The sequence below is a fragment of the Vulpes lagopus genome, chromosome 1, assembly GCF_018345385.1.
Source record: "Vulpes lagopus strain Blue_001 chromosome 1, ASM1834538v1, whole genome shotgun sequence".
Classification (NCBI taxonomy): domain Eukaryota; kingdom Metazoa; phylum Chordata; class Mammalia; order Carnivora; family Canidae; genus Vulpes; species Vulpes lagopus.
This window is the reverse complement of record NC_054824.1, coordinates 141242575-141270099: the sequence shown is the minus strand read 5'-3', so window position 1 is coordinate 141270099 and position 27525 is coordinate 141242575. Positions and strand designations below refer to the sequence as shown.

The following is a 27525-nucleotide window of genomic DNA, read 5'->3' as shown; positions in this document are numbered from 1 at the left end:
AAGGAAATCACATTAGACTAACAGGTGATTTCTCATCTGAAACACTAGAGGCCAGAAGGTAGAATGACATTCAAAGTGCTGAGGGGAAAAAAGTAAGAATTCTATATCCAACAAAAATATTCTTTCACACAAAGACAAAAGGGGTGCCTGCCTGGCTTAGTCAATAGAACATGTGACTCTACTTGAGTCCTGAGTTTGAGCCACAAGTTAAGCACAGAGATTACTTTAAAAAAATTTTTTTAAATGTGTGTGCCTGACTGGCTCAGTGGGAAGAGCATGTGCCTCTTGATCTCAGGGTCATGGGTTCCAGCCCAACACTGGGTGTAGAGATTTCAAAAAATAATGAAAAGAAAATACAAAAGAAAAAAGAAAATTCCTAGATAAGCAGACTAAGAAATGTCATTGGTAGCAGACCTGCTGTACAAGAAATAATAAAGTAAATCCTTTAGGCTTTTAAAAAGGAAAGAATTTGTGATTCAAATCCATAAAATGAAATGCAGACAACAAAAAGTAGCAAATATGCATGTTTACATAAAAGACTCTAGTAATAATTCTTATTTCTTCTCTTTTAAAAAATAAATGATTGCAAAAGCAATGACTATAACACTATTGCGATGTTTATAATATAAACAAATATCACTTACATAAAAGTAACACTATAAAAAGGAGGAAGGAGATGGAGCTCTCCCCTATTGGTGCAATTTTTCTATATTTTATTGAAATTAAGTAAATATTGATTTGAAGAACACTGTGATAAACAAAGATACAGATGTAATCCCTAGAGCAACCATTAAAAAAAAAAAAAGAAAAGAAAAACGTCAAAAAATATAGTTAAAAAACTAACTCCCCCCAGAGGCAGTAAAGAAGGTACAAAGGAACAACAAATGAGACATCCAATAAAACAAAATGGCAAATGTAAACCCAACCATATTAATAATTGCATTAAATATAAATGGCCTAAACACTCCAACCATAAAGCAGATATTGTCAAAATGAATAAAAAAGATCCAACTGTATATAGTCTAAGAAACACATCTTATATTCAAAGATAAAATAGATTGAGAGAAAATAATGGAAAAAGATATATTATGCAAAGAGCAACAATAGGAGAGCTATAATGTGTATATCAACATCAGACAAAACAGACTTTAAGAAATATTACAAGAAAAAAAAAGAAATATTACAAGAGACAAAGAGGGACATTTCATAATGATACAAAGGTTAACAAATCAGGAAAATATAAAAATCAAGATATATGAGGCAAAAACTAACAAAATGGAAAGGAGAGAGGGAATTCAACACCAATAGTTACAGATTTCCAGTCTTCATTGTAAATAGATAAAACTAGAAAGAAAGTCAAGATTTTAGAAGACTTGAACATAATCAACTAACTCAACCCATAAAACAACATAGAACACCTCATTCTTGGGTAGTTGTTGGCATTTACAACTGGGTATAGGGTAACACCAAATTAAGATGTGGACTACTGAAGGGCGCCTGGGTGGCTCAGTTGGCTATGTGTCTGACTTGGCCCAAGTCATGATCTCAGAGTTGTGAGATCCCACATCTGGCTTTGCACCAGGTGTGAAGCCTGCTTAAGATTCTTTTTCTCTTTCTCCCTTTTCCTCTACCCCTACTCTCCCTTTCTCTCTCCCTGCCTCTTAAAAAAAAAATGTGGACTACTGGGAAAGTAAAAAGAAATAATCAACTTTAAATTGAACTGGATAATGCTTAAAAACATATGTGTCAAAGAAAAAAATAGAGAAATACAGATTTGGACATTATTAATGTAAATAGAGGTGCTAGATGAATATCTCAGCTAATCCAGGAAGAAAGAATAAAATAAACAGAAGAAACTCCAAACAGATTTTTTTTTTAAATGTGAAATCTGTTGCTTTAGTATATAAATTGATAGGATAAAACAATTATCCTTGGAGGGAAAAAAGATGCCAATAAAACACAGAGAAAGAAGAAAGTATTCCTTCTCGCAATATATTCGTAGATGTTTTACAACTTCCTATGAACTAGAATTGTGAGAATGGACCATGATTGATGGAGTCTTATCTAAGGCCAACCACTACAGGAAACCCTCCTGAGAGTTTTGACATAGCAGTATATATAAAATCATTAAGCATTCAACAAAAGAAAGATTTGCCTTTTACGCTGTTCAATTTTACTTCTTGTGAGCAACAATCATCACTAACTATCCTTTAACACCATTATAATGAAACAAAATGAATGAATAAACTGAAATCTTACTGTCCTTCCTAATGTGACAAATGAAAACTCAAGTCTTTTGCTGTTAGAAGTTTACTGTTGCTACAGGCACTTTTCCGTTGAAACCACAAGTTGACACAAGCACAGCCCATTAATTGAAACTGCCTGTAGGGAAGATTTTGCTCTAACACTTAGGTAAAATGGGGCATTCTAATTGCTAACACTCCTACATCTGTTTATTTCATATCATCACCCTAAACCTGTAAGAAATATAACAAATGCCTCTAACATTATCTGTATCTAACATTATCCCATTAACTTGCACTGCTTCTCCACATGTACAAGCCATAATATTAGATAATTCATGAATTCCAACATTGCTTTTTACACAGAACAATACTCTGCACTAAATATGGCTTTCTATTTAAAAAGCCACTTCAGAGGGTCAATGTTTTAATGACAATAATGCTTTTGACCATGAAAATAGAAGAGATAATATTTCCTCTGTCACAAAAATTTAAGTTAAAAAAAAAAATCCTTACAAGTGATCCTATTTCCTTGCAATAAAGTGGTATTGTTCCAAACAGGAAACCTTCTACTGCTTTATCTAATCTAGCATCAAATAGCAAGTGATAGGGTTTACACTGACTACCCTAGGGAGAACACTATTTCAAACAGAATTTATAACATAGTTTTTTCCTCAGGGTCTTTCATTTTATTTAAAATTGATACTAAAATTCTGTCTATATCTGTGACCAAAAACTACCTAATATAAAAGCAATCCACAAGGAATACCAAAACCCTTGATGTGAGTCTGCTCTTATTTTCAACATTTAAATTCCTTATCTACTTCCCTCCTCAAATAAATCTATACCCACAAAATTTCAAAGCTAGTAAGTAGGTGTTGGACCACTAAAACACAAATTTGGATAAAAGTTTTATGTTCTTTAATCAAAACAGACTCTATAAGATTTTTTAAAGAAAAGGACGCCTGGGTAGCTCAGCGGCTGAGCGCCTGCCTCCAGCCCAGGGCATGATCTCGGAGTCCCAGGATCAAGTCCCACATTGGGCTCCCTGCATGGAGCCTGCTTCTCTCTCTGCCTATTTATTTTAAATAAATAAAATCATTTTTTAAAAAAGGACTTTTTAAAATATTGAAAATATTACCAAAGAGAAGACACATATCATTAAGTGTACAACTTGATGACTTTTACAAAATGAACATACCCACTTAATGAACACACACAGAGCATTTCCCAAATCCCAGAAGCCTCTCCCATGCCACCTCTAGTTGCCGTCTCTAGTCATTACCTATCCTTTTCCCAAAAGTAACCATTTTTCGGACTTTATCACCACAGATCAATGTTGTCTATTTTTTTTTAAGATATTACTTATTTATTCATGGGAGACACACAGAGAGAGGCAGAGACACAGTCAGAGGGAGAAGCAGGCTCCATGCAGGGAGCCCGATGTGGAACTCGATCCCGGGACTCCGAGATCACTCCCGGAGCCAAAGGCAGATGCTCAACCACTGAGCCACCCAGGCATCCCATTGTTGTCTATTGTTAACCTTCAACATGATATAAACAAATGGGGGAACGCTCTGTATTCATGGATTGGGAGACTTATTATTGTTGAGATGTCAATTTTTCCCAACCTGCTGCACTGATTCAGTGTATTCCCAATCAAAAGCCCAAGCTATCTTGTAGACACCAACATACAGATCCTAAAGTTTATGTGGAAAAGCAAAAGACCCAGAAAAGTCAACACAATACTGAAGACTGAAAGACTGACATTACCCAACTTCAAGACATTTACTACAAAAGCTACAGTAATCAAGACAGTGTAATTAATATTAGCCAAAGAACAGATACACAGATCAATGGAACAGAATATAGTGAGTCCAGAAATAAATCCATACAAACATCTAACCAACCTTTCACAAAAGAACAAGAAAAGCAATTAAATGGTTAAAGTATATTGAACTGGCCATTCAAATGAAAAAAAAAAAAAAAAAAGAAAATCTAGGGGCACCTGGGTGGCTCAGTAGTTGAGCATCTGCCTTTGGCTCAGGGCGTGATCCCAGGGTCTTGGGATCGAGTCCTGCATCAGGCTTTCCACAGGGAGCCTGCATCTCCCTCTGCCTATATCTCTGCCCCTCTCTCTGTATCTCTCATGAATAAATAAAATCTTAAAAAAAAAATCATCTGGACACAGACCTTACACCTTTCACAAAAATTAACTCAAAATGGATGAGAGACATAAATGTAAAATGCAAAATTATAAAACTTCTAGTGGAAACCAGGAGAAAGTTTAGGTGAACTTAGGTTTGGCAATGAATTTTTAAGCATAATACCAAAAGCATATCCATAAAAGAAAAAAGATTTTATTAAAATCAAAAATTTCTGCTCTGCAAAGATACTGTCAAAAGAACAAAAAATTTAAAAGTATGTTCAAGTCTCACCTTTAAAAAAAAACAAAAGCACACATCTTTTTTGTCTTAAGGTTTTGTTTATTTGAGAGGGAGAGAAAGAGAGCACGAACAGGGTGAGGAGCAGAGAGAGAGAAACTCCAGTAGATACCCTGCTGAGCACAGAGCTGACAGGGCTCAATCTCACAGCCCTGATATCATGACCTGAACCTAAGCTAAAACCAAGAGTTGGACGCTTAACCAACTAAGCGATCCGAGCTCTCCCAAAAGCACACATCTTTCTTGCTTTTTCACTTCAACTACCAAACTTTAGGATCTATCAGCATCTCTAATTCCTTATCTTCCAAGGCTTAACCCAATGTAATCTAATCTCTGCTCCCATCATTCCACCTAAAAGTTGCTAAGATTATCTTTATTTCATGTCACTAAATCCAAAAGACATTTTTCGTCTTCATTCCTTACCTCTCCGCGGTATCTGATGCTATTAACCATTCCCTCCTTGAAAATCTCTTTCCATGGACTTCTATACCATCACATTATTCTGGTTTTTCCTCCTTCCTCTCCAATTCAACCAACTTGTATCTCCTTTGTTGACTCATTTTCACCTCTCTAAATTTAGTTGTTTTTTAAGAATTTTTCCCCATTTGGGCTCAGCGGTTGGGCATCTGCCTTCAGCTCAGGACGTGATCCTGGAGTTCTGGGATCAAGTCCCACATCAAGCTCCCTGCGTGGAACCTGCTTCTCCCTCTCCCTCTGCCTATGTCTCTGCCTCTCTCTGTGTGTCTCTCGTGAATCAATAAATAAAAGAAAATCTTAAAAAAAAAAAAGGAATTTTTCCCCAATTAATCTGCCATGTTTCATTTCACTAAATTCTCTGCCCACAATAGATCATTTAAGTACCACTTCATTAAGAATGGAAAGGCCATTGAGAGAAGCCAGGATGCATTCAACCAAATATTCCATCATCTGTCATCTGGCTTGATGAGAACACTCCAATGTCAGAGTGATGTTCAACTTCAACAAAGGACTATCCTTAGGCAGGGGGCCCTGGGTGTGTCATGTCCAAAGCTGCTGCTTTAATAACCCCTGTCTGAAGAGTTTCTACCAAGTCATCTTGATGGACTAACAGACATTTACCAGTTTGTTAAAGAATATGAATCAACAGCCAGATGAAGAGATGCACAGGAAAAGTATGTGGAGCTTCCATGACCTCTCCAGGTATACCACTCTCCCCAACCCCCTAGTGTTCAACATCCAGAAGCTCCAAATTTAGTTATTCATGGCCTGGTCTTAGGACCTCTTTTCTCTTGTGGCACCTCTAGGTGGTATTATCCACATCCTTAACTCCCAAATTCATACCTTTAGCCCAAAGGGCTCTTCCAAAGATCTCCAAATCCTGATGATCAATTGCCTCCTTGACATTCTATTTAAATTATCCCAAAGATATGGCAAATTTAATGTTAAAAAAAATACCCTAAATTGCCTTTCTTCTAGCAAGCAATTAGTATGTAATTGTCTCATTACCAAATCCAAAAACATAACCCAAAGTTCCATTCCATCATCAAGTCCTATCAACTTGGCCATCCAATAAATCCTTCACATACTTTTATTTCTCTATTGCCTGGTCAAAGCTACCATGACCCACCACCTGGGCTATTATAATAATCATAGTGGTCTCCCCACACGCACTCTTGATCACTGCAAGTGCAGCCAGAATTGTTTTTGTTTAAAAATTAAAATCTGGGATGCCTGGCTGGCTCAGTGGTTGAGCGTCTGCCTTTGGTCCAGGGCATGATCTTGCAGTCCCGGGATCAAGTCCCACATCAGGCTCCCTGCATGAAGCCTGCATCTCTGCCTCTGTCTCTCTATGTCTCTCATGAATAAATAAAATCTTTTTTTAAATAATTAATTAATTAAAATTAAAATCTGGGGCACCTGTGGGGCATAACCGGTTAAGGGTCCAACTCTTGGTTTCAGCTCAGGTCATGATCTCAGGGTCCTGAGATCAAACCCTGAGTGGGGTTCCAAGCTCAGCATCTGCTTGAGATGCATGCTCTCTCTCAAATAAATCTTTAAAAAAATTAAAATCTGATCTTTGGTCAATCTCTTAAAATACTAAAACTATTTTTAAAAGAAAAACTAGAAAAAAAATAAATAAAAGAAAAACTAGAACTGAAGATATTTAATTCAACAATATGTATCAAACGCCTATTGTATCAAGCAACATGCTAGGTCTGAGATTACAAAAATGAATAAATCACAGTACTCACACCAAGGTGTAATCAAAAACAAATCCGTATGTTGAAAATCTACTATTTAAGTGTTTCAGAGCAGTTAAAAACAGTAAGAAGTTCATACAAATGAACTGGATGAGTACAAGTAGAGCAAAATTAGGTAAGTACTACAAGAGAGGTATAAAGAACTCCAGACATTCCAAGATCAGAACTAGAAAAAGTATCCACGAAGAGGGTAATTTAACTGGGCTTGGAAAGGTAAGAATGATTTTAATAAACAAAAGAATTAAAAGGGCTATTACAGAATCTTAAAACCCTGTAACAAGAGAGACATAAAAATCAAAAGAAGCAAGAAAGGTCAGAGGCACTGGACTCAAAACTCAAGATGGGATTTCAAAGTTTCACATGAGATAACTGGAAGTTGATTAAATGAGGGGGTCTATTTTAGCAAAGACAATAATCCTACATAACCAAAACTGCTCTTAGTCACTTTCATCAATGTCATTCTCAGCACTCATCCAATATGGCAGTAAGCACTAATGCAATATAGTGGTAGCCATGAGATATGGTGATCCTTTCAAACAAGAAAACAAAAGCTCATAAAAACACTAGTCCTGGGGATCCCTGGGTGGCGCAGCGGTTTGGAGCCTGTCTTTGGCCCAGGGCGCGATCCTGAAGACCCGGGATCGAATCCCACATCGGGCTCCCGGTGCATGGAGCCTGCTTCTCCCTCTGCCTGTGTCTCTGCTTCTCTCTCTCTGTGTGTGTGACTGTAATAAATAAATAAAAATTAAAAAAAAAAAAAAAACACTAGTCCTGACACTAGAAAAGAAAGGGAATTTGAATTGCTATGTGTCCACTGACAAATTATTAACATTCTCTAAGCTTCAGTTTCCTTGTTTGTAAAATTTCAGTCTTTGGTAATATGAAATGAGTAACACATTCAAAGTACCTGGTGCATAACAACCACAAAGTCAAATTTCAAGAAACAGTATTTTTTTTTTTAGCCTTTCTATTCTCTCTTCTTCCTCTTCACTTCAAGCACCTCACAGAACACACCATTTCTCTACAATGTTATCTGGATTCATTCATGTATTCCGTGCATCCCTAGTGTCAGCTACTGTGCCAAGCACCGGGAGATATACACAGTATCTTCCAAACAGTACTTACAGTATAAGGAAGAAACAACTGAATAATCACACAAATAAATTTAAATTTTACTACTGTGGTTAAATATCACAAAGATATATTGGCACCATAAAGAAAAAAGCAAGAGGAATGTAATAGCCTAAGAGATGTAGGAAGGCTTCCCTGAAAAGTAAATAGGAACCCACTGTTTTAAAGAGAGGAAGGAGACACAGATTTAAGCTGATTTATACTTCAAAAAGAGCACTCTGGCAGCACAGTGGAGACAGGATGGAAAAGGAGACAAGTAAATGTCAACAGAACAATTCGAAGACAAGGCAAAAAAAATACAGCAGGTCTAGACTGAGCTGAAGTTACTGTTACTGGCAACAGAGAGATGTGGAGGATATAAGATCATAGAGCAAATACGCACAGTGAGAAAGGCAGGTATCATGGGCAAGTCTTTGGTTTCTGGATTCTGCAAATAGTCTGACAGTAGAACCAATCAATTAAGGGAACATGAAAAGACCTGTGTAGTGAATGGAGGAGAAAAGGACATCAAGAGTTTGGTTTTAAGGACACCTGGGTGGCTCAGCAGTTGAGTGTCTCTGCCTTTGGCCAAGGGCGTGATCCTGGGGTCCTGGGATCGAGCCCCACATTGAGCTCCTTGCAGGGAGCCTGCTTCTCCCTCGGCCTATGTGTCTCTCTCTCTCTCTCTCTCTAAGAATAAATAAATAAAATCTTAAAAAAAAAAAAAAAGAGTTTGGTTTTAGACTGAGGGATTTTAAAGTGCCTTTGAGAAATCCAAAGAAATGTTGCAGAACTAAGTATATAACATTTAGGTCAAAAACTCAGCAGCAATTGGGGATGGATTTTCTTGTCAATAATATTAAAGTATTCTTGGCATTCCTAAGAGCAAATAAAACAATGAATTAGAAAAATTCAAATCTTTGAGAATCAGTTACCACGATCTCTGTTTCTCTCAGTCTGCACCTGACTGTATACAAAAGCAAGGACATGAAAAGGAAAGGCAGCAAAGTAGAGAAGGAAAAAAATAATCTAGGGAGGAGTCAGAAACTTGGGTTCTAAACTTAGCTCTGCCACTGTGTAACCTAGGATGAGTCTCTACTTTTGTTCTTCAGTTCCTTATCTGTAAAATTTTAAAAAGGAGTAGGGAATGGAAATACAGATTTTCAAAGTTAAGAGAAACAGACATATATTTATGAAACAATCTAAGAATGCTTTCAAAAGTCTACAGCATCACAGACATGTATTGCTCAACACACTACTTAGACACTTCTCAATACATAGCATGTATGTAGGAATGAGGAGTTGTTTTAGTAGTATTTTAGTGCTAATCTTACATTCTTGTAAAAATAACTGCAAATAATCCAGCCTTTGTATGACTGCATAGAACTGTTTGATGCCCAGTGATACACTGCATCTGTTTATATACATATAAATAATAATATTATTAAAATGAAGCACTCTTAGGGCACCTGGGTGGCTCAGTTGATTAAGCTTCTGACTTCAGCTCAGGTCATGATCTCAGGGTCCTGGGATTGAGCCCCACGCCCAGCAGGGAGTCTGCTTGTCCCTCTGCCCCTCCTCCCAACTTGTATGCACACCATTTCCTCTCAAATAAATAAAACCTTTTAAAAAATAAAATAAAATAAAATAGGGGGCAGCCCTGGTGGCGCAGCCGTTTAGTGCCGCCTGCAGCCCAGGGTGTGATCCTGGAGACCCGGGATCGAGTCCCACATTGGGCTTCCTGCATGGAGCCTGCTTCTCCCTCTGCCTGTGTCTCTGCCTCTCTCTCGCTCTCTCTGAATGAATAAATAAATAAATCTTTAAAAAAAATAAAATAAAATAAAATAAAATAAAATAAAATAAAATAAAATAAAATAGGGATGCCTGTGTGGCTCAGTTGGTTAAGCATCTGCCTTCAGCTCAGGTCATGATCCCAGGGTCCTGGGATCAAGCCCTGCATCAAACTCCCTGCTCTCAAGAGCCTGCTTTTCGGGATCCCTGGGTGGTGCAGCGGTTTGGCGCCTGCCTTTGACCCAGGGCGCGATCCTGGAGACCCGGGATCGAATCCCACGTCGGGCTCCCGGTGCATGGAGCCTGCTTCTCCCTCTGCCTGTGTCTCTGCCTCTCTCTCTCTCTCTCTCTCTCTCTCTCTGTGACTATCATAAATAAAAATAAAAAATTAAAAAATTAAAAAAATATGTTTAAAAAAAAAAAAAGAGCCTGCTTTTCTCTCTCCCTCTGCTGTTCCCCCTGCTTGTTCTTTCTCTGTCAAAAAAATAAAAACCTTTTTTATAAATTAATAAAATAATATAAAGCACTCCTTAATCTCCAAAAAAATCAGCTAAGCACTTAAATGTACAACCCACCCCCAACAACTCTACAAGGTAAATACTATCACCCTATTTTACAGATATGGACAAAATTAAGGAATTTGCACAAATTAAGAGTCAATGCTAGAATTGAGATTTTCAGAAGCAACTCCAGAGTCCAAGTTCTTTATCACTCATCCCTCCACAGTATGTGCCACATAATACCATACCTCAAAACAAGCTGCTCAATAAATGTATGCTATTGATAACCTTAAATCCATCACTCTTATTTTTTCACAAATAATAAGGTCGCTGTTTCACTAAACCAAAGTGTAAGGGCTTTAGAATCAAAGAAACAAATTGAGATTATATAGAGAAGTTTATACAGAGAATTTGCAAATTTTCAAACACTTAGATACAATACTTAACCAGTGCCTCTCCCCCCAAAAAGTGTCAGGATAAAGAAAGTGAGAGCAAAACCCACCAGATTTACAGTAAAATGACTTTAGTTTTTACCTGGCACATATGTGGCACATGAGTCATGTAACTTCTCTGAGCCTATTTTCCAGCTCAAAATGACGCTATAGTACTAACATCATAACATCACTTCTTAAGAAGATTCATTTATTTATTTTCGACGGGGAGGGGCAGAGGGAAAGGGAAAAAGTCTCAAGCAGAGAGTCTCAAGCAGACTCCTTCTGAGCATGGAGCCTGACATGGGGCTCTTTTTCACCATCCTGGTATCATGACCTGAGCCGAAACTAAGAGCCAAATGCTTAACCAACTACACCACACCGGCACCCCCACTCAGAATTATTTCCCATATTAATTTCACTAACATGTAAGAAAATATTCTGTAAACCATTCAATGCTAGATTAACAATGGCAAAACATATTTACCTTGCATTTTATTGCTTCTGAAACAGAACCGTTCTTAGACTAGAAGAAAAGTTTCCTATAACATTTGACATCTTTTGAAAAATAAATTCTTACACCGGGGTGGGGGGGGGCATAAATATTTGCTATTGATAACAGTAATAAAGTCAAGAAAAAGACTGCTTTCAATATTGTGATTTTCAGTCAAAAATGCCAAAGAATATACAGCCAAAAATTAGAAGCCACCAAGATGTCCTTCAGCAAGTGACCATTCAAGTAAACTGTGGTACATCCACACAATGGAATATTATTCAGTGCTACAAAGAAATGAACCATGGGGCTTCCATGTGGCCCAGTCAGTTAAGGGTCCACTCTGACTTTTAATTTTGATCTCAGGGTAGTGAGATCAAGCCCCCCATCGAGCTCTGTGTTCAGCGGGGCATCTGCTTGAGATTCTTTCCCTTTCCCTCTCCCCCCTCTAAAATAAGTAAATAAATCCTTTTAAAAGAAAAAAGAAATGAGCTAGTAAGCCATGAAAAAAACATGAAAAAAAAAACTTAAAGGCATATTACTAAGTAAAAGAAGCCAATCCAAAAGGCTACATAATCTATAATTCAAGCTATATGACATTCGAGGAAAGGCAAAACTATGGAGAGAGACCGTAAAAAGATCAGTGGTTGCCAGAGGCTTGGAGGAGGGAAAGATGAACAGGTGGGGAGCATGGAGGATTTTTAGAGCATTAAAACTATGGTGGATATACATTATAAATCTTTCCAAAACCCAAAACTGTGGAATACCAAGAGTGAGTCCTAATGTTAACTATGGACTCTAGATGATAACATGTCAATATAGGTTCCTCAGTTGTTCCTCTGATGGGGGATGCTGATAATGGGGCAGACTATGCATGTGTGGGGAGCAAGGGGTCTACGGAAAAATCTCTGTACCTTCCATTCAGTTTTGCTGTAAACTCTAAAAAGAAAAATAAAGTCTCTTAAAATAAATACACTGTCAAAAAGAAAAAGTCTATGGCTGCCAAGGAGAAATGGAGACGGAGTAGGAATGATAAGTGAAGCAAAGGAGATCTTTAGGGCAGCAAAACTACTCTGTTAGATACCATAATGATGGACAGGCATCAAACATTTGTCAAAATCCACAGACCTTTTTTTTTTTTTAAGATTTATTTAATCATGAGAGACATAGAGAGAGAGAGGCAGAGACACAGACAGAGGGAGAAGCAGGCTCCATGCAGGGAGCCCAATATGGGACTCAATCCCCTAACTCCAGGATCATGCCATGCCCTAAGCCAAAGGCAGATGCTCAACCTCTGAGCCACCCAGGCATCCCAAAATCCACAGAACTCTTGTCCCTGTTATGGTATCTCTACTTTTCAACACAAAAAGTGAGACCTAATATAAACTTGGACTTTTGTAATGTATCAATATTAGTTCACTAATTGTTAACAAACGTACCAAAGCTAATGCAAGATGTTAATAATAGGGAAACTGAAGAGGAGGTTTACAGGAACTCCCTGTTCTTTCTCTCAATTTTTCAGCAAACCTAAAACTGCTCTAAAATATACAGTCTACTAATTTTTTGGAAATGCTGAGGAAACTTGGCTTGGTGCTGCTGGAAAGCCAACTTTGCCCTCATGAGAGGAAAGCCCGGCTGAAAATGAAGCCCACAAAGAAAAGCAATAGAAAGCCAGTAGTATACAAAGAGAAAAACAGTGCCCAGATATCAAATGAGTTCCTAGCTCCAACTAGATTAGAGGCCAGCTGCACACTGGACTTATCAAAGTTAAATGAACCTATTAAATCTCATTTTTGCTTTTTAAAAAATGCATGTGGTGCTACAATATAAATATGTTAGTCATCTCCTGCATAACATTTTTGTAGGAACTAGGGTCACTGTTCACAGAAAATCCCCACAGTTAACAGATTTACTTGTAGACTTCACTGAAAAGTCAACATGAGAGCAATCTGTTTTGCCCTGGCCTTTGCTTCTCAGCATCAGAAAACTAGTACTACAATGCACTACTAAGGACTATGGTCAATTTCAGATACAGCATAAAACTCAACCATGAATTAGCTAATACCTCAATGTTTCAAAAAGCTTCAAGGATTAATTTTATTTTAAAATATTTATTTATTTGAGATAGTTTGTGTGTACATGCGCACATGGGGAGAGGGGCAGAGGGAGATAATCCCAAGTAGACTCCCTGCTGAGAGCAGAGCCCAAATGGGGGCTGGATCTCATCACCCATGAGATTAGATCATAACCTGAGCTGAAATCACTAGTCAGATGCTCAAATGACGGAGCCACCCAGGCACTCTCTCATGGAATATTTTAAAAAGCAAAAAAGATAGAGGCAATTTCAACTGAAAAGCCTACTAAAAAAAATGCTTCAGTTATTGTTTTTAAAAAGAAACTGATGTTTTATTGCCTATTTCCAGGTTTTTTATAAAACTATAATTTAAAAAGATACATAGAACAAGTGCTCTACACACACTCACTCACAACTACCTAAACAATTCCATTTAGGTTTCCAGAACATTTTAATTATTTTTATTAATTATTGCTCATAGTTAATCTGAAATGTACAATCCTCATTTCTAAGAAAAGAATATGTAGGTCAATGGCCAAGATATATTTAGATAGATTTAGACAGATATATTTAGAACAGTTTCTGAATTTCCAACCTGCTTCTTAACCTAAGACTAGATTGTGCTACACAAGTAGCCTCCTTTAACCAAAATGAAAGTTCTGAACATCTCAACCTTTACAAAAGATCATTCAGGTTATACATTTTAAAGATAAGGCTCTTATAAAGACTCCTTTAAAATAAGGTTTCCTAATGTATTTAAGGTTTGATATTTACATTTTGGGTTTTGCCCACAAATATACAAGAATATCTCTCCTGTGTGAATCAAGGCACATCTACACTGTACACTGAAGAAGGTAAACAAGACTGTTCCTTGCTAAGAAGACCTACAGTTTCCCTATACACATTCCTTACAATTAGAATAATATTTGAATTTTTTTAAGACCTATAAGGCATGTATTGCTCAAGTCTCACATCAGCATCATTCTGCTTCATTAGGCTCCAAATTCTTTCAACATGCTTACATCTTTTCTGATTCAAGGGATTTTGCACTTGCTGTTCCCACTACCAGGAATGCAATCCTCATTGCTCTTTTGAAGGCTTGGCTTGCTCCTGTACTTCAGATCTCAATTCAAACTTACCTTTAAAGGGCCTTTCTTAAAATAAATTAAATAAATAAATAAATAAATAAATAAAGCCTTTCTTAAATATACTAAAACACCTCCTTTCTCACCCATACCCCATCATTACTATGTTTTTTAAAAGGAGTCTAAAATTACCTTGCTCATTTGTGTGTTTATAGGTTATTGTCTGTCTGCTTCATGGAATATGAGATACAAGAGGGAAGGGGATTTTTCTCATTGATTACTGTATCTGCAGCCATCTAGAAAAATACCTAAAACCTACCAGACACTTAATATTTGTTGAACAATATATATTTATACTCAGGTTATCTATTTATTTTTTGGCTAGGGCCTGTGGATACTATTTTTTAAAAATAAGTTTCATTAAAATAGAATCTTGAGGACATTTTGCTTTTTCAAACATCGACATTTTAAAATCCCCTATTTTAAATAATTTCCCAACCATTTAAAATTTTAACGACAAACTCTACTACAAGTGCAGTTACCTCCTTTACTTCAGCACTTTTTTAAAAAACATTTTATTTATTTATTCATGAGAAACACAGAGGGACGGAGAAGCAGAGACACAGGCAGAGGGAGAAGCAGGCTCTATGCAGGGAGCCGAATGTGAGACTTGATCCCAGATCCTGGGATCACATCCTGAGCAAGGCAGACACTCAAACTGCTGAGCCACCGGTCCCTCAGCACTAACTTTATCTACAAATGCATCATATTAGTTTAAGACATGCCTTTCAGATATACATAATAATGATACAAGGCTTAAGTAACCAATTTTTTTTTCAAAATAGCAGCCACAGGAAATGCAAATGATATGCCACTTTTTCCTTGCTTAAATCTATGGCTCAATTAATATAAAGTATTAATGTTTAAATAAATACTAAGCCACTTCATATTTTGGTTTTTGTCCACAATTATACAAGAATACATCTTTTTTGTGGGGCACCTGGCTGGTTCAGCTAAAAGAGTGACAACTTGAACCCATCTCAGTGTCATGGGTTCAAGTCCCACGTTGGCTGTAAAGATTACGAAAAAATAAGTAAACGTTAACAACAAAAAAATACATCAAGGTATATCTATATTTTACATTTAAGAAGGTAAACAAGGATACTCTTTGATAACTTTCCCTAGAAACAAATATCCATTGTTTTTATTCACTTTTATAGAAAACACACAGCTACCATTTCTTTGGTATCTTTATATTTGAGAAAAACAGTATACTTTTCCATACTGTGCTTACTGTGCCCAAGGCATACCATACCATTATTCAGCAAAAATAAAAACTATGCCATATAAAGAAGGAAAGGAGTTATTAAGCAAGGGAGGTGTAGTCCAAATAGCAATCTAAGCAAATTTTTTAAAGTTATTTTTTAAAGAGGCTTAGCTTTGAAATTCAAAAATTACTAGCTGGCTTACAGTTTAAATATTCAACTACATGTGTTTGGGTTTGTTTTGTTTTGTTTTTAAGGACTTTTTATTTGGGGGGCACCTGGGTGGCTCAACTGGTTAAGCATCTAATTCTTGATTTCACTTCAGGTCACAATTTCAGGGTTGTGAGATCAAGACCCTCTTGGGGCTCTGCACTGGGTAAGAAGCCTGCTTTAGGTTCTTTTCTCTCCCTCTCCCTCTGCTCCTTCCCCCCTCCTAAAAAAAATAAGTAAAAAAATAAAAGAGGCTGTTCTATTTAAATTTTTTTCTTTATTTTTAAATAATCTCTATACCCCACATGGGGCTTGAACTTCTAACCCTGAGATCAAGAATCACATGCTCTGAATGACACAGCCAGGTGCCCTTCAACTATGGATTACTGAATCTGATTCAAAAATGATGCACTCTCCTCACACTAAAAATCAAAGAAACTGGGCTGCTTATACACTGTTGTAAAAACACTTCTTATATGAATGGAACTTAAAAAAGAAAATCAGGAGACCACCACCAACAATGTACCTTAACCCTAAGAAAGTAGAAAGTTCTGCTTCCAAGATGGTTAAGATATAAAACAGATTATAGCTTGCATATTCTACTCATTTTTTTTAAAGCAGTAACTTACTTTCCAAATAATTGGGACCACAGTTTAAAAAAAAAAATTCCATGACAATCAATTACAAGTCTTTAAGACTACCTTCTAAGCTCTGTCAATCTTTGCCTACCCTACACCTAAAAACTTAAAAAAAAAAAAAAAAAAAAAGGCCCAAATTAAGGTGTTTTGAAGTTCTGCATAGTTTTATTTTTTACAATGTAAACATGAAGAGAAGACAGAGACCAAGAAGCAAATCGCAATCTATGAAACTAAAACTAGAATGAAGCAGGGCTTTCAAACAGTTTTATATGCCTACTTCCTGCTGATATGGGCAACTGTCAAAGATTATAAAATGACTCTACAGTGTCAGACAAGTTGAATATCAGAACAGATAACAACAATCTAACAGTGGGAGAGAATCACAATATAAGTAATCGTTCAAAAAAATTTGCACCAATAATTACCACCTGATTTTTTTTTTACTATGGCATACAATTCATACACTATGAGAGTGATTTTTAAAACACACACACAGCAACTACTGAGAAAATTTAAACAAAAGAAATTAAGAGTTACCCTTAAACACAGGTGAGAAGGGAAACAGCACATTATGAAGAAAGCAATTAAAAAGAAACCAGTTACTTGTGCAAATGTTTTTACTCACCCCCTTTAGCCCCATTATATTGCAATCTCCTTTGAAAACAGGGATTATGTTAATCGTCTTCAGTTCATTCAGTTCTAATACATAATGGTTTTCCTAATACATAATATTTAATAAATATGTCAAACTGATGAACTGACTCATTTTTAAAAATCAGAAGACCACTAATGAAACACCTTATTTGCTTAGTATCACTAATAATTTGTATATAAAAATATATTCCATTACACAGAATCAACATGAGTTCTAACAGTGTAACTGTCCCTTTACCTTTCCACATAAAAACTTAAGACAAAAATGGACACTACTTCCTTCAAGAGTGAAGTTGACTAAGTTACAGCCTGGTAAATCCATCTCCTTAGTTAGAATACTGTATATAAATGCTTGTGAATTTATGCATAAAGATGTAAAAATCAGACACTAGAAAACTAAATTTCTTAGGCAACTAACACAAATAAGGTAAAGCAGTATTATCTTCCTAAAAATCAAAAGGAAGCCCCCTCTCCCCAGATGTTCAGTTCCAGGAAGAGATTCCATTATGTCTACAACAGTGATGTTGCTAAATCTTTTGAAATAAAAAAAAAATTAATCCTTTTTCTAATTTTTATATATACAAACTTAATACTTTAATGACAATAGTACTCTTGTCTTACTAAGCACTAGTATCTCTAAACAAATTTCACTTTCAAAGGACTTGGTTATTTGTTGGATTCGGGGTTAGTGTTTCCACTGAGAAGCTGTAGGTAGCATGGATAATATGGACAGTGCAACCAAAGATAAAGACTGAAATAAAAACCCCTAAGATATTACAATATAGTGGAAATAGCCCTTTTCTCCACAGCAACTCATCCCTTCCCTTCACTTAGCTCTCAAAAGGAAAGCGTTGAAGAAGCCATAAACCAGGTACAGTATAAAAGCCTCAGAACTGGGAATGATGAAAGGCATTCAGAGTGAAGAATTATGAGTAATTAAGTAATGGGGCTCAGCAATGAGTATCAACAGCTGCTAATACCACCGAGAACCAAACATTATGTGCCTCCTGATGCAACTACTCAACATCATCTATTTCTCTGTCCCCCTCAAAAAGAAAGGGAAGAGAAACAATATATGTTATAGAAACTCAAACTGATCAAGCCTTTAGACCTAATATCAAATAACAAGAAACCAAGGGAACAGAGGAACACGTTTACTACCACCAGAAGAATGTAACTGACCAATTCAAACTGGGAAAAAAACTGTTTCTTCAACAAATAATTTCCCAGGGAGGGAGGAAATGTAGGGGGAACCTTTAGATTACCAAACAATACACAGACCTTACTTGACTCAGTCTAAGTATGAAAGTACATTTATGAGACAGTGGAGCAATCTGAACACTAAATATCATACGATAGGAATTACTGCTAATTATTTTCAGTATGATAATAGTTATTTGGGTTTTTTCCTTCAAGAGTGAGGTTGACTAAGAAACTGGAGTGCTAAAAGAATGGAATACAAAAAAGGAACACTAAAAACTAACGCAGCTGAATGGATTTGGCCCACCCAGAATGAAATATAAATTGTGAGATTGCAACCACGGGAAGACAGCAGCTTTGCTTGCTTGCCAGCCAACCTTTTCTCCACTGATACAAGCTCTATAAATAGGCCAAGAGTGATAATGGCTGCTCAAATCACTTCATGTTGCAGATACGACCACTACTGACATGTATCTGGCCCAGCCCCAGGCTGTGAATAAACCAGCATCAAGTAAGAGCCAAGGAAGTTACCAAACACAAAGAAGGCACCATGGCTATTGTAAGGCCCTCTAAGTGCTCAAAAACACCATCAATGTAAATCAAGAACACTGTAAAACACAGGTTCTAGATTTCCTCCAAGATCCCTGCTCTGGCCATTTCTATCTCCTTCAGAATATAGCACACATAAAGATGGGATAAAGATGGGTCACCCCATGCTAGGACCTGAGGTCAAGATAAATGGTGCCAAAAACCTATCATAGCAAATCATTTAGTGTACTGTAGTGGAATAAAATAATGGGAAACCCTTGATGATAAAGTGTTGATGTAAGAATAAACCATGCTTCTATGTTAAAACTAGGGCAGACAGGATACCACTCAAAATCTTAACCACATGAGGTTTTTGTTCTTAATACGGAAAGGAAAACAGTGCTGTTTTCCCAGAGTTTTAGTCCACACCCAACTTCCCTATCCCCAACAATACCTTTCTCTGATCAGAAGGCACCTCACAAAATGCTGACTCAGAACATCATAAGAACGTTTTTTTTTTTTTTTTTTTTTTTTAAACCAGACAAATAAGTAAAAAATAACTTCTGGAGACTTCAGTCTCCTGTTTCCCTAATATTTACCATGCTAATAAAAACTTAAATTTCTAGATTACCTAAGCACAAGTCTAGTTTATCCACATTCTTAGGAATGACTGCTGTAAGTTTTAACAGATTTAATTCTGTTGTTCTTTGAACAATCAGAACTAATTTATTAGTACATGAACTTGAATTTCAGGGGGAGAAAAAAGTATTTTGTAAATGAGCTGGCAATAGAAAAAAGAACACTCAAGTCCCCAATCATTTCCTTTCACGCTTAGAGACCCATTTAAGAAAAATATCATTGAGGGGGGAAGAAAAGAATAATCTCATTTTCCAATATCTTACTTAAAATGATTTCATAAAGGAAAAGACTAACTCCATACTATACTTTGCTATACAGTACTTTTTTCTGCAATAGCCTACTTTTCTTCACATTTAGAGAAGGAAAGAAACTTAGAGGTCATCTGGTTCGCTAGATTTGAGTACCTTAGGCAGAAATGGTTTCTTTCATTTTTCTACCCATCCCCACCTGGCGCCTAAGTATTCGATAAATGAGCTTCTGATTTAACCAAGTATAAACACACCCACATAAAAATAAGTTCTGTGGTAAGTTTCTACTTTTAATTAATCTTCACTAGAAAATACTCACCTTAGTAGTGTTAAAATTGGATAAAGTCAAATTAGTAACTTAGGGCTTATACCACCTATCTTTTGGCTATTAAGACAGAATTGGAGGTCCTTGTTTTGAATAAAGACATGAAAGAGAACAAAAACATAACTTAAAATGAACACTATAAGGCCACAAATCCTAAACAAGACAATCATCAAATCTGAGTCATACTGGTTATTTTATGGTATTTTTAAACGTTTACTACTATCATCTGCTACTAATACGTTATGATAAATATGTATACTATATACAACACACATTTCCTCCCTTAGCTCAGAAGTATAGAAGGAATATAAAATACTTCTTAGTTTCACCCTGCTCCTTCCTTTTACCACAAGGACCTGTAGGCTGAGTGTGAAAACTGACTGAACATCAATCCCACTTGTGCTGAGAAGCTGCCCACACAGAATCAGAAAACACTGTTTATTTCCCCTAAGTTCTATTATGAGCCATGAAAGAGTAGGGAATGTAGGTACAATTAAAGATAAACCCTAAAAGGATTTAGAAAAGTTTCATGACAACAGTCAAATCTAAATTTAAGACTGGAAATTAAAAACTAAAGAAAAATAACTATGAAATTACTTTAGTCTGACAAATAAGAATCAACTCAAAATAAAAAATGAAAACCAGTCGGGCACCTGGGTGGTTCAGTTGATTGTCTGACCCTTGATACTGGCTCGGGTCATGATCTCAGGTCTTGGGATTGAGCCCGGAGTCGGCTTGAGATTCTCTCCTCTTCTCCCTCTGCCCCTCCCCACTTGCTCACACTTGGCGTGTGTGCTCTCTCTCTAAAGTATAATAATATCAGTAACATTTCTACTCATTGAACATAAGGATGAAGACAATCTTTCAAAAGGAATGCTATCACATCCTTCATATTCCACCTGAGCTTTTTTTTTCCCCCTAAAAGAAGAAAATAATGCTTTAGCACACTAAGGTACCTGCACAACCTATTCTTCTGTAAAGTGAAGGCACTAGCCACACAACCAGTCAACATTACCGATACTCATGACTTTGGATAGGCTGTTTACCTAGCCTGGAATGCACACCTGGAAACTCATCTCAAACCCAGGTGTAAGTAGTTTTAAGTTCCTTCAGCATCAGGACCTTGTCAGTCCTACTCACCAGTATGTCTCTAGCAACTACAGCACTATTGGCACACAATAAGCAATCAATAACTTAGGGTTGTGAGAATAAAGAGGTTCTACCTGAATGTGTCGTCCTCTATTTTCTCCAAGTTTTCAATAGCTCTTTCTCAGTTATTAATGTCTATTTCAATTTTACAGCTAGCTAAGAAAACTTATTTGGCCCCAGATTCTTTCCTAAATTAATACAGAAACCCATAATCAGTAGGATTCAAAGGAAAACACATTAATAGCACATTCTTGGGGTTATCTGGCTGGCTTAATCTGTAGGGCACGCAACAATTTGATCTTAGAGTCATGAGTTTGAGCCCCATGTTGGGTGGAGCATTTACTTAATAAATAAAAATTTAGGGGTCCCTGGGTGGCTCAGTTGGCTAAGCATCTGCCTCTGGCTCAGGTCATGATCCCAGGGTACTGGGATGGAGCCCTGCTTTGTCCTCTCCCTCTGCCTGCTGTTCCCCCTACTTGTGCTTGCACACTGTCAAATAAATAAATAAAATCTTTTTAAAAATAAATTAAAAAGCACATTTTTATTAGGTGTTCTCAAGTACTGCCAATTGTAAGCATGTAAGCAAGAATATACATTTGTTTTAGAATTCCCCATTAAATGCAGGAAAATTAGGAAGGTCTAAGAAAATGCCAAGATTACAAACACAGAGTTTGGTTATCTAGTATACACCAGCTCCAACCTTAAAAAAGAAAGAAAAAACAAAAAACAAAACCATGCTAATTGCACATACATTGTGTACTCATGCAGAGGTTAGACCAAACCATAAGATTGAAGATCCCAGCAAAACAACTCCTTGAATAATCGAGTTTACAAGTTACACAAGCTAGAAAAAGTTACTAGTCACATAGTTAAGGAGACTTGATGTATCAATGTGTCTTATAAAATAAAATCTTTGAAGGATATAAACTGAGCACTCAGTTCCAACAGAACTACATTAAATTAGCATCTAAGGCCGAGTTTATGTTTAATATACAGCTCTTGGATTAATCATGATGAGTATAAAACAGAGAATTATGACACTCTTTCCTAAGTGCATTTAAGAGTCATATAAACTAAATTAGTGAATAATGTAACAACTACACTATGAACACAATATGACGCTAGCTAGCACTGGGCAAAGTTTCCAACTCTAGTCATTTTTCACAAAAAGATGTCAGAAAAAAATTTTTTTCGATAAAAAGTCATTTAGCTGATGCGTTAGGTATAATTACCTCAAAGTTTCTCTCTGCCTTTCATATTGTATACACACGTGTCCTGAAGTTTACAACATGTTAACCTTATGAAAAACATGAAGTTTTAAGAGTACAGTGATACTGGAAAGCACTCTGATTTAAAAATGGCTAAAAATATTTCTATTTGTCAATGGGACTGCATGAAATTTCACTAAGATTCTTTTTAAAGCAACATAGGTCATTGCAGTAAATTCCATCTTAGCTTCCTGAATTAAAATTTAACTCCGTTTTCTATTTACTGAGCACCTACTGTGCATAACGCACTAAACCAGGCATCAGGTTGGCCAGATTAGACAGCCATAATATTACATTTCCCACTAACAAACGGTTAGCGTTGTGACTCCTCAGGACGTCAGGTAATAACTATCAATTGTAGGCCTCTAAAAATGCTTGTTAAACCAAAAGGCAATGCTCTTACTTGGAGGAATCCGGATTGCCTGGATCAGCAAAACTACGTTAGAAAGTTAATAGCCTTCATCCTTAAAATATCCCAGGAGAAGGAAGGGAGCGATGCGAACTGTTAGCATGTGCCCAACGACACTAGACAGTAACAGCCTAAGCAACACCGCCAGATGTATTTGTAATTAAGAGGTCCAACCTTGACAAAGCATCATCGGTGGGACTTTCATCCAACTGTGGGGTTGGATTCAGAAAGAAAAAAAAAAAAAGAAAGAAAGAAAGAAAGAAAAAAAAAAAAAAGCTCAGTCAAGAGATGAAAAGCACCTCTAAGCATAAACGGCTCAGGCGGTTCGATCTGGAAGAACAAGGACGGACAGACGTTCATCCCTTCAACCCGCGAGCCTCAAATTTCTGCGACAGCGGAGAGGACGACTTAAAAAAGGGAGACCGAGTGACCTACGGGTTTCTCGTCGGGGCTACGGCCCCAGCGATAAACTGAGGTCGGCGCCGTAAGAAATAAATGAAAGCGCGAAACGCCACTGACGGGGAGAAGCCGAAGCCCCCCCCGGAGGAGTCAGAGAAGACAATGGCCTTTACCCGGGGGTGGGGGACGGGGGGCGCCAGTTTCCACCGGCGCCAGTTTTCTAGGTGAAGTTGACCAACTCCAGAGGACGTCAATTTTGGAGGCTGACACAGCCCTGCCATCGGCCGGCGGCGGCGCAGGCGGCGCCAGCCACAGGAAGCCTCTAGTCCCCGTCCTCGGCCACGGCGCGCGCCGCGCTGGGCGGCCGCCGGGGCTCCCGGGGGCAGGCGGCAGGTGTCCGGCAGAGTTGGCGGGGCTGGGGCTGCGGCTGCCGCTGCTGCTGCTGCTGCCGCCGCCGCCGCCGCCGCCCCCCCCCCAAGGCGGGCCGAGGCGCCCGAAAGTTGCGTGAAGACAACTCCCCGGCTCGCGGGCTGCGGCACCTCCAGCCTCCTCTCAGCCCCCGGGGAAAAGGGAGCTCCGCCCGCCACCTCGGCCGGGCCGGGAGGACCCGAGGGTCACCGGCGGGCGGGCAAGGCGCCCAGCAATTCCGCTCCCACCGGAGCCCCCGACCCGGGCCGCGCCTCCCGCCAAGTCCGGGCGCGAACGCTCGGCGCCCGCCGGCCGGGCCCGTCACGACCCCGGCGCCCCGGCGCCGCAGAGCCCACCCCCGCGCGGCCCGCACCCCTCCCCGGGACGCAGCCCGGTCCCACGGCTCGACCAGCAGCCGGGCCGCGGCCCTGCGCACCTTCCCGCCTCACCTGCGCTCCGGGGCAGCCCTGCACCTCCTCGCCCGCTCCGCGCGCCCCGTCGGGGCACGCGCCGACCCCCCGGCCGCGGTGACTCGGGACGCGACGGCCACCGCCGCCTCTTCCTCCTCAGCACAGGCCCCGGCGGCGAGCAGAGGGTCGCGGTCCGAGCCCCGCCGGGGCTAAAACGAATCTCGCCACCTCCACAGCCTCCACCAAGTCCCTTCACTCGTCCGCGCCGCCCGGAGAAAATGTCACCAGAGGCCGTTCCGCTCGGCGCCTCACTTCCGCCCGGAACCACAGAGCCCGCCCCGGTCGGCTAGAGCGGCCGCTGCGGCGGCAGCCTCCAGGGACTGGCGCGGGAAGCCGAGGGAAAGCCAGACAGCGCCACCTGGCGGAAGGGGACGCGCGCTCCTCCCGCTGCAGAGCGCCGGCCGCGCGGCCACCAGCTTCCCGGGCTTCTTTCCCGCGCTCCATCCATCCGCTCTAGGCAGCTCCCTTCCAGAAACGTCCTTCCCAGAGGGTGGGAAATCAGTCAGTGCAAGCCAAGGACAATGCCCTAAGAGAAGGACAGCGCTCCCCTCTCCGTACGATCCTCAGTACTCACCTTTCCTGAAGGCTTCCCGCAGGAAGCTCGTCGTGTCCGAATCCTTGAGCGGCTCCAGCAGGGAGTCGGCTCTCTTCTCCCCCCACTTCTTCGCGGATGCCGACAGCTCGGCTCGGGGACACGGCTGCGCTCTTCTCCCGCCGGGGCCTCAACATCCCGTGCAAGTTTCTGGTCGGGAACCTGGCAGGCCCGGCAGGTACACCGCCACCTGCTGGTGAGACGGGGTCGGCCGGGGAGAGCCCGCTCCGCCCCTGCGCGCCTTGGGGACGCCCCAAATCCCACCCCTGCAGAGTCACTCCTCTCGTTGGCGCTTCTCGGTGGGAAGGGTGACGCACCCGGGCATCCTGTGAGTGTCTGAGGCCCTTCCTTGAGGTCTCTGATGGAAACGTGCTGTACGCGGGACCTGCAGGAAAGGTGAAGTGGGTGGCGGCCACCTGGCGGGTCCTGGACTCAGAAGGGGCCGCGAACCAACCTCGCAACTCGAGATCTAGCCCCGGGCAGGCGCTCCCAAAGGCCAGGGTTTGGAGAAGTCAATGAATAAGTAAGAGCTCGAGGAGAAAAATGTAAAAGGTCTTTTTCAGGAGCCACGCTGGGCTCCCCAGGTGGAGATTATGGAAATCACAGCGCTGGCCCCACCTTCCCCCAACCTCAGTCTCCCCTTTACATCAGGCGCTTCAGCTCCCCCGGTCCACTCATTTGTGCTGACTGCCCACAAGCCTGGGAGTTTTCCATCGATGACTAAACGGAAAAAAAAAAAAATGGACACAATAATTTTATATGAATAGCTACCTTTTTTTTGAATGCCCACCATGTGCCAGGCAGGCACTGTGGCATGCATCTCAACGGATTCATGCATTTAAGCCGCACAACAACCTGATAAGCTTGGTACTATCACCAGCCCCAGGTGACAGAAACGGAAACTGAGGCACGGAATGGTGAAAGTCGCCCATCCAAGGTCACATATCAGTAAGTGGCAGGACAGGACTCTGACACAAATAGTCTAACTCCAGGGCTTGCTCTGTCAACCACTACCACCATCTATCTCTTTGAGACTCACTGAGAACATAACTATGTGCCTGATAAACATTTTTTTGTCTATGTATGACATTTCATTCACTCGTTCATCCGTTTGTTCATTTATTTCCCTGCTACCTTAGTCCTCAAGGAATGTGACAGGTTCTGGGGTAGTGATAAGAGCCCAAGCTCTTTCGGGAGAAAGAGAGAAAATTTAACTGCTAAGATGACAGCTGTCAGTCTCGAAGTGAAAGACTAAATGTAGACTAATATTTTCGGTTTTTAAATGACTCCTTGACAATCTTATCGCAATGCCTTAAAGATCCTGAATTGTCTCCCAGAATCTCACATGCATCACATGCTCAGCTCTTCAAGCTCCTGAAATCCCATCTCTGTAGAACCAGCCCATCTCAGTCCCCGTCCCCCCATCCATGTCACTATCTACCCTCCATCCCATTGTCTCTACCATAAACTCACCACAATCTCTCTGTTCACAGACGCTGTCCTACAAACATGTCCATCCCCTAGCCTGCCTGTAGTATCAGTGGTTCTCCTCTTACCTTTGGCCGTAAATCTTGGAGGCCAGGCCGTCCAAATAACTCTCCAGCATCATTGCTTGTTCCTGATGCACCACCAGCAGTGCGGCTGGGCCTGCAGCAGGTGCCTATTAGAACTGGTGGCCTCGGGTCCCTGGGTGGCTCAGTGGGTTAAGTGTCTGCTTTTGGCTCCAGTCATGATCCCAGGGTCCTAGGATAAAGCCCTGAGCCGGGCTCCTCACTCAAAGGAGAGTCGGCTTCTCCCTTTCCCTCTGCCCCACTCCCCTCCCCATTCCTGGCTTCTGATCTCTGTTCTCTCTCTCTCAGATAAATAAATAAAATCTTGAAGAAGGAAAAAAAAGAAAGAAATGGTGGCCTGAACAGTAACATCAGAGTGCTTGCTTTGACTACAGTCCCTTTCTTCCTGACCAAGCAGGGTCTTCCTGGCATTCCCTCCTGTAAGGTGGATGTTACTATTAGAACCACTCTTTAGATGAGGAAGACGGGACACCTGAGAGACAGAACTCTCCCCTGCGGGATCTGTGGCAACATCACTGTACTTAACCAGCATGAGTCTGTGTGCCTGTAGGACCCGCTTGCCCAGAGCCTTGCCATCCGAACAAGGGCCCCTGTTTCCGGAATGTTCTCTCTGAGCCAAGAATTGTGCTGACGGCTTTCCATATACAAGTCACTTCCCTCTTAACCCTTACAAGAGTCTGCAACATAGTCTAAATGGATTCATTCGTGGCTGATGGTGGCTGGGAGCCAGCACCTCCCTCAACTCCCCTGTTCTCTGGGGTGACTGAGTGAGGCTTCTCTGCTTCGGCTTCCCATCCCTCTTTCCAGTCAGGTGACCCCTGTGACACCCCTTCTGCATGGAAAGCCTGTAACTTGCATTAAACCGTGGCACTAAGAATTGCGTTATTGGACAGAAATTTTTCAACAAGTGTGTGCAGTCCTCTCATCTTTCAATGTAAGGAATAGCTCTGTATGACACGGGACCTGACCCTGTGGGGCCCCCGGGGTGGAAGGAGCAAGGGGTTCCTCCGACATGCCCTCAGGCTAGCGCCCCGCTGCCCGTTGCGGGAACCGTGGGTTGCCTCCATAACATCTGCTGGCCGCAGACTGTTGTGCATTTTCTTTCTCCTCGTGCATCTGACTCAGCAGAGCGTGTGGCGGG

General features: G+C 40.2%; 1 protein-coding gene across 3 annotated transcripts in view; it reads right to left on the bottom strand.

Annotated features, from left to right (window-relative positions):
• The window catches only part of C1H18orf25 (chromosome 1 C18orf25 homolog), an 85593-nt gene extending 60646 nt beyond the window's left edge, over positions 1 to 24947 (bottom strand). Inside the window, exon 1 of one of the 3 annotated variants that reach the window (XM_041759306.1) lies at positions 24796 to 24947. The gene's annotated coding sequence lies outside the window, so the exon portion shown is untranslated. Of the gene's footprint in view, positions 1 to 24200; positions 24453 to 24795 lie in introns of those variants that run through there. The other 2 variants (XM_041759297.1, XM_041759313.1) reach the window with 2 other exon arrangements.
• Positions 24948 to 27525: the final 2578 nt, after the last annotated feature.